This window comes from Ranitomeya imitator, chromosome 1, assembly GCF_032444005.1.
Source record: "Ranitomeya imitator isolate aRanImi1 chromosome 1, aRanImi1.pri, whole genome shotgun sequence".
In the NCBI taxonomy this organism is placed as follows: domain Eukaryota; kingdom Metazoa; phylum Chordata; class Amphibia; order Anura; family Dendrobatidae; genus Ranitomeya; species Ranitomeya imitator.
This window is the reverse complement of record NC_091282.1, coordinates 405,060,749-405,077,831: the sequence shown is the minus strand read 5'-3', so window position 1 is coordinate 405,077,831 and position 17,083 is coordinate 405,060,749. Positions and strand designations below refer to the sequence as shown.

Sequence of the window (17,083 nt, the reverse complement as noted above, 5' to 3'; positions counted from 1 at the left end):
TTGATGCTACGCCTTTGGCCAAGAATAAGCCTCAGTACTGGACCCAGCTGACCATGTGCATGGCTCCTGCACATCAGGAGGTTATTCGCTTTCTGGTGTTGCATAATCTGCATGATGTGGTCGTGTTGGGGTTGCCATGGCTACAAGTCCATAATCCAGTATTAGATTGGAAATCCATGTCTGTGTCCAGCTGGGGTTGTCAGGGGGTACATGGTGATGTCCCATTTCTGACTATTTCGTCATCCACCCCTTCTGAGGTTCCTGAGTTCTTGTCTGATTACTGGGATTTATTTGATGAGCCCAAGTCCGATACCCTACCTCCTCATAGGGATTGTGATTGTGCTATTGATTTGATTCCTGGTAGTAAATTCCCAAAAGGTCGACTGTTTAATTTATCTGTACCTGAGCACGCCGCTATGCGGAGTTATGTGAAGGAGTCTTTGGAGAAGGGGCATATTCGCCCGTCATCATCGCCATTAGGAGCAGGGTTCTTTTTTGTAGCCAAGAAGGATGGTTCACTGAGACCTTGTATAGATTACCGCCTTCTAAATAAGATCACGGTTAAATTTCAGTACCCCTTGCCATTGTTATCTGATTTGTTTGCTCGGATTAAGGGGGCTAGTTGGTTCACCAAGATAGATCTTCGTGGTGCGTGTAATCTGGTGCGAATCAGGCGAGGAGATTAATGGAAAACTGCATTTAATACGCCCGAGGGTCATTTTGAGTATCTAGTGATGCCATTCGGACTTGCCAATGCTCCATCAGTGTTTCAGTCCTTTATGCATGACATCTTCCGAGAGTACCTGGATAAATTCCTGATTGTGTACTTGGATGACATTTTGATCTTCTCGGATGATTGGGAGTCTCATGTGAAGCAGGTCAGAACAGTTTTTCAGGTCCTGCGTGCTAATTCTTTGTTTGTGAAGGGATCAAAGTGTCTCTTTGGTGTGCAGAAGGTTTCATTTTTGGGGTTCATCTTTTCCCCTTCTACTATCGAGATGGATCCTGTTAAGGTCCAAGCCATCCATAATTGGACTCAGCTGACATCTCTGAAAAGTCTGCAAAAGTTCCTGGGCTTTGCTAATTTTTATCGTCGCTTCATCTGCAATTTTTCTAGTATTGCTAAACCATTGACCGATTTGACCAAGAAAGGTGCTGATGTGGTCAATTGGTCTTCTGCTGCTGTGGAAGCTTTTCAAGAGTTGAAGCGTCGTTTTTCTTCTGCCCCTGTGTTGTGTCAACCAGATGTTTCGCTTCCGTTCCAGGTCGAGGTTGATGCTTCTGAGATTGGAGCAGGGGCTGTTTTGTCGCAGAGAAGTTCTGATTGCTCGGTGATGAAACCATGCGCCTTCTTTTCCAGGAAGTTTTCGCCTGCTGAGCAAAATTATGATGTGGGCAATCGAGAGTTGCTGGCCATGAAGTGGGCATTCGAGGAATGGCGTCATTGGCTTGAAGGAGCTAAGCATCGCGTGGTGGTCTTGACTGATCATAAGAACTTGACTTATCTCGAGTCCGCCAAGCGGTTGAATCCTAGACAAGCTCGTTGGTCGTTGTTTTTTGCCCGTTTTGATTTTGTGATTTCATACCTTCCGGGCTCTAAAAATGTGAAGGCGGATGCTCTGTCTAGGAGTTTTGTGCCCGACTCTCCTGGTGTATCTGAGCCGGCGGGTATCCTCAAGGAAGGAGTAATTGTGTCTGCCATCTCCCCTGATTTGCGGCGGGTGCTGCAAAAATTTCAGGCTAATAAATCTGATCATTGCCCAGCGGAGAAACTGTTTGTCCCTGATAGGTGGACGAATAAAGTTATCTCTGAGGTTCATTGTTCGGTGTTGGCTGGTCATCCTGGAATCTTTGGTACCAGAGAGTTAGTGGCTAGATCCTTTTGGTGGCCATCTCTGTCGCGGGATGTGCGTACTTTTGTGCAGTCCTGTGGGATTTGTGCTCGGGCTAAACCCTGCTGTTCTCGTGCCAGTGTGTTTCTTTTGCCCTTGCCGGTCCCGAAGAGGCCTTGGACACATATCTCTATGGATTTTATTTCAGATCTTCCCGTCTCTCAAAAGATGTCAGTCATTTGGGTGGTCTGTGATCGCTTCTCTAAGATGGTCCATTTGGTACCCTTGTCTAAATTGCCTTCTTCCTCTGATTTGGTGCCATTGTTTTTCCAGCATGTGGTTCGTTTACATGGCATTCCAGAGAATATCGTTTCTGACAGAGGTTCCCAGTTTGTTTCGAGGTTTTGGCGAGCCTTTTGTGGTAGGATGGGCATTGACTTGTCTTTTTCCTCGGCTTTCCATCCTCAGACTAATGGCCAGACCGAACGAACCAATCAGACCTTGGAAACATATCTGAGATGCTTTGTTTCTGCTGATCAGGATGACTGGGTGTCCTTTTTGCCTTTGGCTGAGTTCGCCCTTAATAATTGGGCCAGCTCGGCTACCTTGGTTTCACCGTTTTTCTGCAACTCTGGGTTCCATCCTCGTTTCTCTTCAGGGCAGGTTGAGTCTTCGGACTGTCCTGGTGTGGATACTGTGGTGGACAGGTTGCAGCAGATTTGGACTCATTTAGTGGACAATTTGACTTTGTCCCAGGAGAAGGCTCAACGTTTCGCTAATCGCAGACGCTGTGTGGGTCCCCGACTTCGGGTTGGGGACTTGGTTTGGTTATCTTCTCGTCATATTCCTATGATGGTTTCCTCTCCTAAGTTTAAACCTCGTTTTATTGGTCCGTATAGGATTTCTGAGGTTCTTAATCCTGTGTCTTTTCGTCTGACCCTTCCAGATTCTTTTTCCATACATAACGTATTCCATAGGTCATTGTTGCGGAGATACGAGGCACCTATGGTTCCATCTGTTGATCCTCCTGCCCCGGTTTTGGTGGAGGGGGAGTTGGAGTATATTGTGGAGAAGATTTTGGATTCTCGTGTTTCAAGGCGGAAACTCCAGTATCTGGTTAAGTGGAAGGGTTATGCTCAGGAAGATAATTCCTGGGTCTTTGCCTCTGATGTCCATGCTCCCGATCTTGTTCGTGCTTTTCATATGGCTCATCCTGGTCGTCCTGGGAGCTCTGGTGAGGGTTCGGTGACCCCTCCTCAAGGGGGGGGGGTACTGTTGTGAATTCTGTGGCAGAGCTCCCTCCTGTGGTCACAAGTGGTACTTCGGCTGATTCTCTCTGTGAGCTTCCGTTGGTGGAGGAAAGTGGTACCGCGGCTTCTGAGTTTCCTTCCTCAGGTGATGTGGGGAAGTCGTTAGGTGCTGCTCTATTTAACTCCACCTAGTGCTTTGATCCTGGCCTCCAGTCAATGTTCTAGTATTGGACCTGTTTCCTCCTGGATCGTTCCTGTGGCCTGCTGCTCTGCATAGCTAAGTTCCACTTTGCTATTTTGTTTGCTGTTTTTTTCTGTCCAGCTTGTATTTTTGTTTCTTCCTGCTTGCTGGAAGCTCTGGGACGCAGAGTGTGTACCTCCGTGCCGTTAGTTCGGTACGGAGGGTCTTTTTGCCCCCTTTGCGTGGTTTTTGTAGGGTTTTGTGTTGACCGCAAAGTTATCTTTCCTATCCTCGCTCTGTTCAGAAAGTCGGGCCTCACTTTGCTAAATCTATTTCATCTCTACGTTTGTCTTTTCATCTTAACTCACAGTCATTATATGTGGGGGCTGCCTTTTCCTTTGGGGTATTTCTCTGAGGCAAGGTAGGCTATTTTTCTATCTTCAGGCTAGCTAGTTTCTCAGGCTGTGCCGAGTTGCATAGGGAGCGTTAGGCGCAATCCACGGCTGCCTCTAGTGTTGTTGGAGAGGATTAGGGATTGCGGTCAACAGAGTTCCCACGTCTCAGAGCTCGTTCTTTATTTTTGGGTTATTGTCAGGTCACTGTATCTGCGCTGACCTCTATGTCCATTGTGGTACTGAATTACCTTTCATAACAAGGGAGGTCATACAGGCACGTGGAGGCCACACACACTACTGAGCATCATTTCCTTGTCTTGAGGCATTTTCACTGACGTTGGATCAACCTGTAACTTAATTTTTCACTTTGATTTTGAGCATCATTCCAACTCCAGACCTCCGTGGGATATTAGTTGTGATTTACGTTGATAATTTTTAGGTTTTATTGTTCTCAACACATTCCACTATGTAATGAATAAAGATTTACAACTGGAATATTTCCTTCATTGATATCTAGGATGTGGGATTTTAGTGTTCCCTTTATTTTTTTGAGCAGTGTATATATATATATATATATATATGCATACATACATACAGTATATATATTATAAAGCATACCTATTATATAGTGGGCTATATCTATAATGCATATCGTGGCCTCAACTTTGCTAGACCTTTTACATATTTATAATCTTATATGGGAGGCATTTACTATGTAAAGTAGTTGACTATACATGGCGACTGCTTTAACAAAAGTCTCAGGAGTAGAAATAGTAATTGTGTTCAGGAAAACTTTAATTAAAAATGTATCATGCCTTCTTATTAAAATATATTTCTTAGCTTGCGCGGTGCCAATATTGGAATGCTGCATTTTAAGCTTTATAACCACTTAAGCTGCAGTACCGCCACCTAAATTGAATTTGTTATGCATCCAGACTCAATTGATGGGTAATGTTCAATTAACAGTAGACTCTGAAAATGAGATGCTGTTAGAAGAGCACTTTCAAGGCTTGCTCTCTGATCATTTGCACAACATGTAGTCAACAACCATATGATACTTAAAGGGAAATCACCTATGAGAGGGTTGCATGATTTTAGAAGTCGATTTTCAAATATGGTGCCCTCTTTTCATTGTCCTGAGATAGATACAACTTGCAATATATAATTGCAACTATTGAACTGCCAGGACAATTTTTTTTTTACACATTTTTCAACAAAAGTAGTTCTCCTTCATCTAAGACCTTATTCAGTGTTTTTTTCTCAATGTAAACAACTGATTTTCAGCAGTATTTGGTGAGAAAAGCAGAGGAAATGCTGATTAATATTTGGTCCAACACACTGATGAAATTGGTCAGTTTTTTCCCATATATGTTGCCTGTCGTATGTCTCAATGAGAGCAAATATTACGCCAGTTTTGACCATTGGGCTTTAATCCTTCAACATACATCTGTACTCTGTTTCCTCTCCAAACAGGAGGCAACTAGTGATGGGCGAGTATCATTGTTGCTCAGGTCTCGCAGTCTCGCAGTCTAGCAGTCGCAAATCATGCAGCTGAGGGGATGAAAACTAAATCTCCGAGCACGCTAAAATACTCGGAGACCACCCGAGCGTGCTCAGGGACACCCGAGTAATGAGTATACGCGCTCATCACTAGAGGCAACCAGTCAGATTCTAGAATTAATTCTTCAGATGTTAAAAAGAATTGGTGGCTATGGATAATTTTCCCACTGGAGAGCCAGTATGTCTGTACATAAAACTGTTGGCTAAGACTAGCATATTCTTTTGGATTCGGCTGCTGGGGGGCAACGCTATCAAATCTTTATAGCCTTTCCCATCAATAGTTCCTAAAACAGAATAATGGCAAAAATACATCCAGTCATATATGATTATGTTCACTAGTTCCTTAAAGGGATCAAATGGTATTGAGTTTCAGGCAGGATAATATAAAGCAGGAGGAGCTGATCAGATTGCTAGACATTTTTGTGCCAAAACTTTGGGGTAAATCTTGCATTTTATTCAGTGAAATCCCTGGTGTTTGTATATGTACAGTGGTCGGTCCTACTGAGTGATTGACAGCCTTCCCTGTATGACTGCACATGCAGAGAAAGCTGTCAATCACTAGTAGGATTGCCCACTTGACTTTTATGTATACAAACAGTAGGGATATCAATGAGTAGATTACTAGTTATACTGAATCATTTTCAACAAGCCTACATATCGTTCTGCTCAGGTTCTCCTCTATACTCTATATCCTCTGTCCACAGATCGGACTGCATGTGCATTGTGAGAGGTTCCCTTTAAAGTCACTGATTACCATCACCATGCAATATTTAAAGAGTAAAGGTCTGTGAGATAGTAGTTATTAACAAATAAAGTGATATTAGCCACAATTACCCAGCCTTGTATTGCTTTTCTAAAGGCTCACCTTGCTCTTGCACCTGGGATGTGCCATAAATGATGTATGCGTGAGTAGCAGCGACATGACTTCCTGCACCCTGTGCAGAATCAAGTCACAGCAGTTAGCCACAATAAAAAAGACTTACCGACTAGCATAAAAGGTTAATGTCAGATCTATTTAGCAGGAATATGCCATAAAACCCTTCACATCTGACATTCTATGGGTCATGCAGACTTAACTGTGATATATAATGGCTAGTTGCATGGCTTTGCGGCACAACTGAAAAAATATTCAATCTCTTCATTTTACTTGAGGTCATGTGAAAAGCTGCACTGCCTATTTGCATTAATACCCCGCCCGTGCTCTTGAATTTGCAGCCTCCATGTGTATTCCTATTCTTGTAAAGTCAGCGCCTTTTTGTCCAGGCTTCTGCCTTCTTTCCTGACACTGCAATAAAGGGCTCCAACCTGGCATGCCTACGAATTGGATCCTTGCCTATGTATTTCAATGTAATTCTGCATTTTTTTTTTAAAGCGGCTAGTATAGGGGAATGTTTGGATGTTTTAGTAATCACCTGGTCAATCAAATGGCTGCATTTAGAAAAACATACCAGAGGTTTTTGGGTTGTGGTAGGTTTACTATATACAATTTTTGTAAATTGAAATCAAATGTGGATTCACAATAAAAAAAAAATTAAGAACTTCTGATGGGTTAATTTTGGGGAAACATCATTTATGGGGCTAGCTAAGATATACCCTGCAACCGATTGTATCCTGTAGTGATTTTTAGCGAAGAAATTCTAATTAAATTGAACATTAAATTTCATAGGACATTTAAAAAAAAAAAATCACAATTTTTATAAACTTTACATAGAAAATAATATAATAAAAATAAAGCAAACAGTTTGGGGTACCTCACATGGAAATCAATGATGCAGAAAGGAGATATTAATCCAAATGTTCAGGCAAATTTATTTGAGTAGCAAATAAAGAGAAACTTTATTTTAAGATACATATTTAGAGGATATGAAATGCTCAACCGAGTGGGAAGAAAGAAAGAACGAACAAACGAATGAAAGAGTAACAGAAAAAAAGAAGAAAGAAAGGTGAAAGATAATAGGGGTGATAGGATATATAAGAAAGTGTGAGAGACACAAAGGTGGTGTGAACAGTGGTGGGTAGCATGGTGGCATACCAATATTCGGAAATTCAGTGAACATTGGAAGGCCTTCCAGAGCAACCGAGTATTGCTACAATTACTGCTTTCCTTTGGTGTTTAGGCTATCCGAAAACCATTCCTCCAAGGAGGGGTTTTCTACCGACCTCAAATGTTGTTGGATGACCACCTTGGCAGTTTGGAGGAGCGGCTGTAACAAGGATTTTTTGCATTTTGTTTGGGTTATTGGAAGCAAATTTAAATGGTTTATGCAACTTCTAAAAAATAGTACAAATACATAAAGCAGCAGTAAAGGTTATAAAACAAAAAAATAAAACTGATCACCATTTCTTTGCCCCTGTAATCCAGCCCTGATCTAGTGCCATTGTCCATAATCCTAAAAACTTTGCTGCACAATGTACTACTACATCCTGATTAGTAGCATCATGTTAAATGAATTATTTTATTTGAATATTTCATTGACTTTGTTTTGTATCATCCCTTTTTACGGCAGCAGCCGGAATTTGTCTCTGCTGAGGCCAGAATAGCATTGAAAGGTATCAAGTTACTTGAGCTCCTAGACATGGCTGATGGAATAGAATGCTATATCATATATCTTTCAACCACTTTGGCACTAGTTAATGTAAGTGTGTATTAGTATAAAAGAAGCATGTCTAAGATGGTCTGATATAATGGCAGTGGTGAAATGTGAGATCTTTACTTACACTTTATTGATTACAGTAGTAAAAGTGTCATTTGCTTATCTATTACAGTAATGAAAAGACTATAATGACCTTAATATTATTATATTCTGGGTTCAGGATATTTTTTACTGTGGTATAACAGCTGCGTTTTTATTTTGAAATCCAAATTTTAGGTCAAACAATATGGTCAGTGCAATAGGATTGGAGAGAAATTGTCACGCCGTAAGTGGCGTTAAAGGGGCAGGACGGCGTACTGGGACCCGCACCTGACCCTACCACTTTAATGGGGCCCTGGCTTTCCCTTATCTCGGGGGTACCTATGAAGGTTAGGAGGCCTGAGCCGCCAGCTTATCCCTGTCTCCTGTGCAGGCCCTATGAGTGGCCCCCTCTCCCCCCAAAGGAGGTGGAGTGCACCCGTGTAATAATACAACAAATAACAGGGTAAACAGACAAGGTAACTAAAAGATTCAAACTCACCAAATGCTCACACAACCACAGAGGAAACAGAGAAGGGAAGAGAAGGAATAAACTTAGGAAGGAAAACAGGTTTAACATGCAACCAAAACTGCAGACACCAATCTCTGTAAATAAACCTCCAACACCAACACCTCTCTCCATCAACCTCCAGCCAGGCAGTAGAACTGATCACTGACAATAGCTGAAGTCAGGACTGGGTCTATATAGAGGATCAGATTACAAAATCCAGTTCAGCTGAGAGAGACCCAGCTCTCAGCAATAAGGTTAACTCCTGCACTGCTGGCGCAAAGCAGCCAGGTCAGAATATAGGTGAAGAGCTTCTGTTCACAGTGTGTGAACGAGACCCAGAGCGCTGCGGTTCTCTGGAACCTCTCTGTCGCGGTAGCCCCGTAACAGAAATAACTAGAAACATATTGTTAGATAGATAGATAGATAGATGATAGATAGATCTATAGATAGATAGATAAATATGGGATAGATAGATAGATAGATAGATAGATAGATAGATAGATAGATAGATAGATATTGGATATATAGATAGATCTATAGATAGATAGATAGATATGGGATAAAAAGATATGAGATAGATAGATAGATAGATAGATAGATAGATAGATAGATAGATAGATAGATAGATAGATATGGGATAGATACATAGATAGATATGAGATAGATAGATACACTCCCTGACACAAGTTATGTCGCTTATCCATGTTATGTAAATAAAAGCTTATAACCTGACTTTAAATTAACCATTGGTTGTATAAATTATTCTTTTGAAAGCTGAAACCCTCTGAAATGTGGTTTAGGTTAAGAAAATAAATTGGCATCAATGCAGAAATATTGATCAATTAATGGACACAGAATGGTCAGATTTTGGCAAGACAAAAGTTTTGTCGCCCACAGAAAGTAATGTGATATTCAAACAAATAACTTAAATTACAAATATATGTTACATAACATTGGTGAATGAAGTTGTGGTGCTACTAGAGTCATATTTAATATTTTGTGTGACTTCCATAACCTTGAAGGACAGCATCCATGCGGTTCAACAATTATTCATACAATTTATTAATGAAGTAATCAGGAAAAGCAAAGAATGCAGTCTTACATGCCTCCCAGAGTTCATGTATATTCTTTGGTTTTGTCTTCCAAGCTTCCTCTTTCATCCTACCACAAACATGCTCAATGATGTTCGTGTCTGGTGACTGGGCTGGCCAGTCCTTGAGCACCTTGGTCTTTTTTGCATGGAGGAACTATGTTGTAGAGATGGATGTATGAGATGGAGCACCATCCTGCTGCAGAATTTTACCCCTTTTATGATTTGGAATATAAGAGGCAGCTAATACTTCTTGATATTTTAGGCTATTGATATTGCCTTCCACGTTGCAAATGTTTCACACACCCCCATACTGAATGTAACCCCAGACCATGATCTTTCCACCACCAAATGTAACTGTTTTCTGGGTGTATTTTGGATCTATACGGGCTCCAGTAGGTCTCCTGTCGTATTTGCGGTGGCTGTGGTGTAGTTCTACTGAAGATTCATCAGAGAAATCCACCTTCTGCCACTTTTCCAGCGTCCATCTGTTTAGCAGGCTGTGGGACTTTGCAAATGCCACACGGTTTTTTATTTGCCTTTTGTTTAGTGCTGGCTTCAGGGCACTGATTTGACCATTGAGGCCATTTCGAGACAGAATCCTACAAACTGTTCTAGTTGACACAGGGACTTAAGGTGACCAGGCCTGTTGGAGCTCTGCTGCATTGGAAGAGGGGCTTGCTTTGGATTTTATAACCAACAAACGTTTCTCCTGAGCAGTTGTCTTGCGGGGTCTGCCGGACCTGGGCTTGTCAAACACATCTCCAGTCTCTTCAAATCTTTTTTTTAATTCTTTGTACTTGACGCTGATACACATTAAAGGTGCCAGCCACCTCTGCAGTGGATCTGGTCTTCAGCCTCTTGATAATCCAGGCTTTGGTCGCAGGGTGGTTTTTTGGCATGTTGTCAGAGCTCAAGTTGCAGTTCAAGTGAAGGTCTGGGGTGCTGGGTTTCTTTTTATACACACACACTAATTAACCGATCATTTACTAAGCACAGGGTAGGATGTAAACTAGGATTGGGTGCATTATATGACCAGGCGACAAAACTTTTGTCTTGCCAAAATCTGACCATTCTGTGTCCATTAACTGATTAAAATTTCTGCATTGATGCCAATTTATTTTCTTAACCTAAACCACATTTCGGAGGGTTTCAGCTTTCAAAAGAATAATTTATACAACCAATGGATGAATTTAACGTCAGGTAATAAGCTTTTATTTACATAACATGGATAAGTGACATAACTTCTGTCAGGGAGTGTATGGGATAGATAGATAGATAGATAGATAGATAGATAGATAGATAGATAGATAGATAGATAGATAGATAGATAAGGAAAGAACAGCACCTGAAAAAAATAGAAAATAAAAATTGTTGTTGGGTGCAAAGCTTCATAGGTACATACCAGTCCTCATAGTAAAGAAATAATGATCTTTAGTGCAAAAAAGCTATTTTTAATGGCCCATTGTGCGATGATTCGGCCCTATATGTGAGCCTTCTTCTTTGTCAAGGCTGGTCACAGCTGAAACGTTACCATACCATATGGGCTAATAAAGTCCATCATTTCATCATTTATTGAAGTGCTGCCTCATTTTTTCTTATATATTATCTATACAAATGGATATTTGGAGCGCCCTGTACCCTGAATTCATCTATACGGAGATAGATACAGTAGATTGATAGATAGATAGATATGAGATAGATAGATCTATAGATAATAGATAGGAGATAGATAGATAGATAGATAGATAGATAGATAGATAGATAGATAGATAGATATGGGATAGATAGATGATAGATCGATAGATAGATAGATAGATAGATAGATAGATAGATAGATAGATAGATAGATAGATAGATAGATACGTAGACATGAGATCCGTGAATATAATGTATCTTTGTCTTGAGACAACACACAAATTTTAGGAAACCAGAAAAAGAACTGCCGCTAGGAAATTCACTTTGCTCATTCGTCAGGTTAGCAGTAGTCTGTTTACACTTGTTGATTATCGGGGAAGTAAAGCTCCAAGGAACGTCCATTCAAGGTAACCAGCTAGTGTACATGGACCCTAACATAATGCCATCTGGTACTGTGGCACCAAGAAGCAGCAGGTGTCTGTGAGCAGCGGTTACTGTGAGAACAGGGGAGTAGACCACCGCTGCATGCTATTCTTCTTTATCGCAGTAGTAAACACTGAAATGAACCATTTAATGTTAACTACAGACTTATTTACAGACTCCAGTTGTTAATGAATTATATATTTCATTATGTTTATAAGTGTTGTGCATCATTTAGTAAATTGTTTATCTTTTCCCACAAGAAATTAACTAAATTGCAAAAAGAGGCTCTGGGACTATAAATTAGATGCAATTAACCTGTTACTTGTTTTTCGGTTGGCATTTTGTTGAGAACAATGCAACAAGCGCTCCCAGCGCTGTTTGGCTAACAACACATTGCTGTTTACATGCTGGTAATGATCATGCTAATCTAATTTCTTCAGAGAGAAACTCTTTGGGGTTGATCTGCAAATGCCTCTGAGATTTGACCCCAGGAGATGTCATTGTTTTGGCTATGTGTCCGCAACTAGCATTGAATATCACGATGGATATTTTGCCGTCTTTTAGAATTATCTTTAATATGACTAATGACAGTAATAATAATATAAATTATTCTTAATATTTTTATTTGGAATATGGATTCAACACAGTAACACTTGACAGATAAGACGCTGATCAAACAATATTGCTTTAAATAGTCTAGTAAAATCAGTAGTTCAGACTTATGAATATTCCTAAATTCTTAATAATGTGGAAATGGAAGATCTGGAAATGGAAAGTTTTTGGTATTTACATTGACCAAATGTCCGTGTGAAAAAAAATTGCAGCATACACTAGTCTGTTTTGTATTTCGGATGAGACTCGCTCATTCAAGTCTCTGGGTGCACAAAAAGTCAGATCCCATAAAGATCAACCATATAGCATTCAATTTTTACAACTACATTGCAATTATTAAAATAGAAAACTATTTTTGGTCTTGTACATTTTATTGACTGCTGATGTATAAAAACAAATGGCATATGGACGTAAAACATACGGATGTGCAAACAGATGACAAAACAGATGAAAAATTGTCTGTTGGTTTGGGATGAAAATTGGACATTTCATTTATACGCTTGTGTGGACTTAGCCATACACATACAAACATGTCTACATTCAGGGACAGAATTATCATTCTATCGAAAGCAGCCATGACACAGAAACTTCACAGCCCACATTCATCTAGATCGGCATGGTTTGAAACTCACATTCATTTTTCAGGACACTCAAATTTCATTCTTTATTCAAAAATGGTAGTTCACCGAATGGCTATTAACACTGAATTACTTGCTGTTGTGTGCAAAGCAAACTATTCTAAACATCGTTACGGTTTTTGACAAATTAACTATAAGTAGCATGTCATTTTTAACTTGGCAATCAACAGATATCAATGGGGCAAAGAGAAAGCAAGTCTGAAATTGTATTCAAACTGCTCTGTACACCTCCGCCCTCCATCCAATAAATTGTATGCCTATTTCCATTTGCACACCAATAATTTTTGGCAGCACCATCAAAAATGGTGGCTCTGGGGAGGAACCCAGGCAGGATGAGGTATGGCAACACCTGCACAGCAAATTAACTAGAAGTGACAGCTTTCCTCATGGTAAAAATGTCACTCCTATTCCTGACTGGAGTAACATTTCTGTTAAGGCGCACAGAGGCGTGCCACTGATATGATGCGCACACCACTAATAAGATGCACACACCAATGATATGATGTGCACACCACTGATAAGATACGCACACCAGTGATAAGATGAGGCACACCACTAATAAGATGCGTACACCACTGATAAGATGCGTACACGACTGATAAGATGCACACACCACTGATAAGATGCACTCACCACTGTTGAGATGCACACACCACTGATGAGATGCACACACCACTGATAAGATGCGCATACCACCAATAAGAAGCGCACACCACTGATAAGTTATGCACACCACCGATAAGATGCGCACACCACTGATAAGATGCGCACACCACTGTTAAGATGCGCACACCACTGTTAAGATGCGCACACCACTGTTAAGATGCGCACACCACTGATAAAATGCGTACACCTCTGATAAGATGCGTACACCACTGATAAGATGCACACACCACTGATAAGAAGTGCACACCACTGATAAGATGAGGCACACCACTGATAAGATGCGCACACCACTAATAAGATGCATACACCACTCATAAGATGCGTACACCATTGATAAGATATGCACACCACTGATAAGATGAGGCACACCACTGATAAGATGCGCACACCACTAATAAGATGCGTACACCACTGATAAGATGCGTACACCACTGATAAGATGCACACACCACTGATAAGATGCGCTCACCACTGATGAGATGCACACACCACTGATGAGATGCACACACCACTGATAAGATGCGCATACCACCAATAAGAAGCGCACACCACTGTTAAGATGCGCACACCACTGTTAAGATGCGCACACTACTGATAAGATGCGCATACCACTGATAAGATGAGCACAACAATGATATGAAGTGCACACCACTGATAAGATGTGCACACCTCTGATAAGATGCGTACACCACTGATAAGATGCACACACCACTGATAAGAAGTGCACACCACTGATAAGATGAGGCACACCACTGATAAGATGCACACACCACTAATAAGATGCATACACCACTCATAAGATGCGTACACCACTGATAAGATATGCACACCACTGATAAGATGAGGCACACCACTGATAAGATGCGCACACCACTAATAAGATGCGTACACCACTGATAAGATGCGTACACCACTGATAAGATGCACACACCACTGATAAGATGCACACACCACTGATGAGATGCACACACCACTGATAAGATGCGCATACCACCAATAAGAAGCGCACACCACTGTTAAGATGCGCACACCACTGTTAAGATGCGCACACTACTGATAAGATGCGCATACCACTGATAAGATGAGCACAACAATGATATGAAGTGCACACCACTGATAAGATGTGCACACCACTGATAAGATGCGCACACCACTGATAAGATGCGCACACCACTGATAAGATGCGCACACCAATGATATGATGTGCATAACACTGATAAGATACGTACACCACTGATAAGATGCACACACCACTGATAAGATGCGCACACCAGTGATAAGATGCGCACACCACGAATAAGATGCTCACACCACTGTTAAGATGCACACACCACTGATATGATGCGCACACCACTAATAAGATGCACACACCAATGATATGTTGTGCACACCACTGATAAGATACGCACACCATTGATAAGATGCACACACCCCCGATAACATGCGCACACCACAGATAAGATACGCACACCATTGATAAGTTGCACACACCACCGATAAGATGCGCACACCACAGATAAGATATGCACACCACAGATAAGATACGCACACCATTGATAAGTTGCACACACCCCCGATAAGATGCGCACACCACAGATAAGATATGCACACCACAGATAAGATATGCACACCATTGATAAGTTGCACACACCACCGATAAGATGCGCACACCACAGATAAGATATGCACACCACAGATAAGATATGCACACCATTGATAAGTTGCACACACCACCGATAAGACGCGCACACCACAGATAAGATATGCACACCACAGATAAGATACGCACACCATTGATAAGTTGCACACCCCCCCGATAAGATGCGCACACCACAGATAAGATATGCACACCACAGATAAGATGCGCACACCAATGATATGATGTGCATAACACTGATAAGATACGTACACCACTGATAAGATGCACACACCACTGATAAGATGCGCACACCAGTGATAAGATGCGCACACCACGAATAAGATGCTCACACCACTGTTAAGATGCACACACCACTGATATGATGCGCACACCACTAATAAGATGCACACACCAATGATATGTTGTGCACACCACTGATAAGATACGCACACCATTGATAAGATGCACACACCCCCGATAAGATGCGCACACCACAGATAAGATATGCACACCACAGATAAGATACGCACACCATTGATAAGTTGCACACACCACCGATAAGATGCGCACACCACAGATAAGATATGCACACCACAGATAAGATACGCACACCATTGATAAGTTGCACACACCCCCGATAAGATGCGCACACCACAGATAAGATATGCACACCACAGATAAGATATGCACACCATTGATAAGTTGCACACACCACCGATAAGATGCGCACACCACAGATAAGATATGCACACCACAGATAAGATATGCACACCATTGATAAGTTGCACACACCACCGATAAGACGCGCACACCACAGATAAGATATGCACACCACAGATAAGATACGCACACCATTGATAAGTTGCACACACCCCCGATAAGATGCGCACACCACAGATAAGATATGCACACCACAGATAAAATATGCACACCATTGATAAGTTGCACACACCACCGATAAGATGCGCACACCACAGATAAGATATGCACACCACAGATAAGATATGCACACCATTGATAAGTTGCACACACCACCGATAAGACGCGCACACCACAGATAAGATATGCACACCACAGATAAGATACGCACACCATTGATAAGTTGCACACCCCCCCCGATAAGATGCGCACACCACAGATAAGATATGCACACCACAGATAAGATACGCACACCCCCGATAAGTTGCACACACCCCCGATAAGATGCGCACACCACAGATAAGATATGCACACCACTAATAAGATGCGCACACCACAAATAAGATATGCACACTACTGATAAGATGCACCTAAATTATTAAGTGGCGTGTGCACATATATTAGCACATCTTATTGCTATATATTAGCACATCTTATTAGCACATCTTATTGCCCATCTATATATATATTAGCACATCTTATTGCCCATCATTAAGACTGGCATACAAAGTGTCAGTCTTAATGAATCGGGACCACAGAGTATGTTCACACGTTGGATTTGCATATTAACAATCCAAACATTTTACTACAAGATCTGTGTCAGAAATCCAAATGATGCGCAGTGGGACTAATCCACATTGGTTTGAGCTTTTAATTATGCAGATAATTTCAGTTGCATGTCAAAGGGGTGTGAAAACAGCATGTATATACATAGGATTCAGAATGTTGCTAAATTCTATGTGGACTTTGACATGTACTCAATACTGCAATCTGTTGAATATCAGGAGGATTGTGTTGCCCTCTGAGAGCTACTCCAGAGCGCCTCATGTCAGAAGCGGCCCTAACCCCATGGGTAGCTCAGAATTGTTGGTTGTCAGAATACTCTTTTAAGGTGGTTTGGAAATATCACTTACAAGAAATAAGTAGTGTAAGTCTTTCTCTTACATTTCCCATTTATTTTTAATCTACTTCTGGATTCGGCTCAAAAATTACAACAAAATTTGAGGTCACATTTTTTTTCTAAAAAGGTCTATGCGCGAAACCACAGGATAAATAAA

General features: G+C 41.2%; 1 protein-coding gene across 12 annotated transcripts in view; it reads left to right on the top strand.

The window, feature by feature from the left end:
- Positions 1 to 17,083, top strand: part of NTRK2 (neurotrophic receptor tyrosine kinase 2) — a 446,678-nt gene that overhangs the window by 176,227 nt on the left and 253,368 nt on the right. The gene's annotated exons all lie outside the window — the stretch shown is intronic.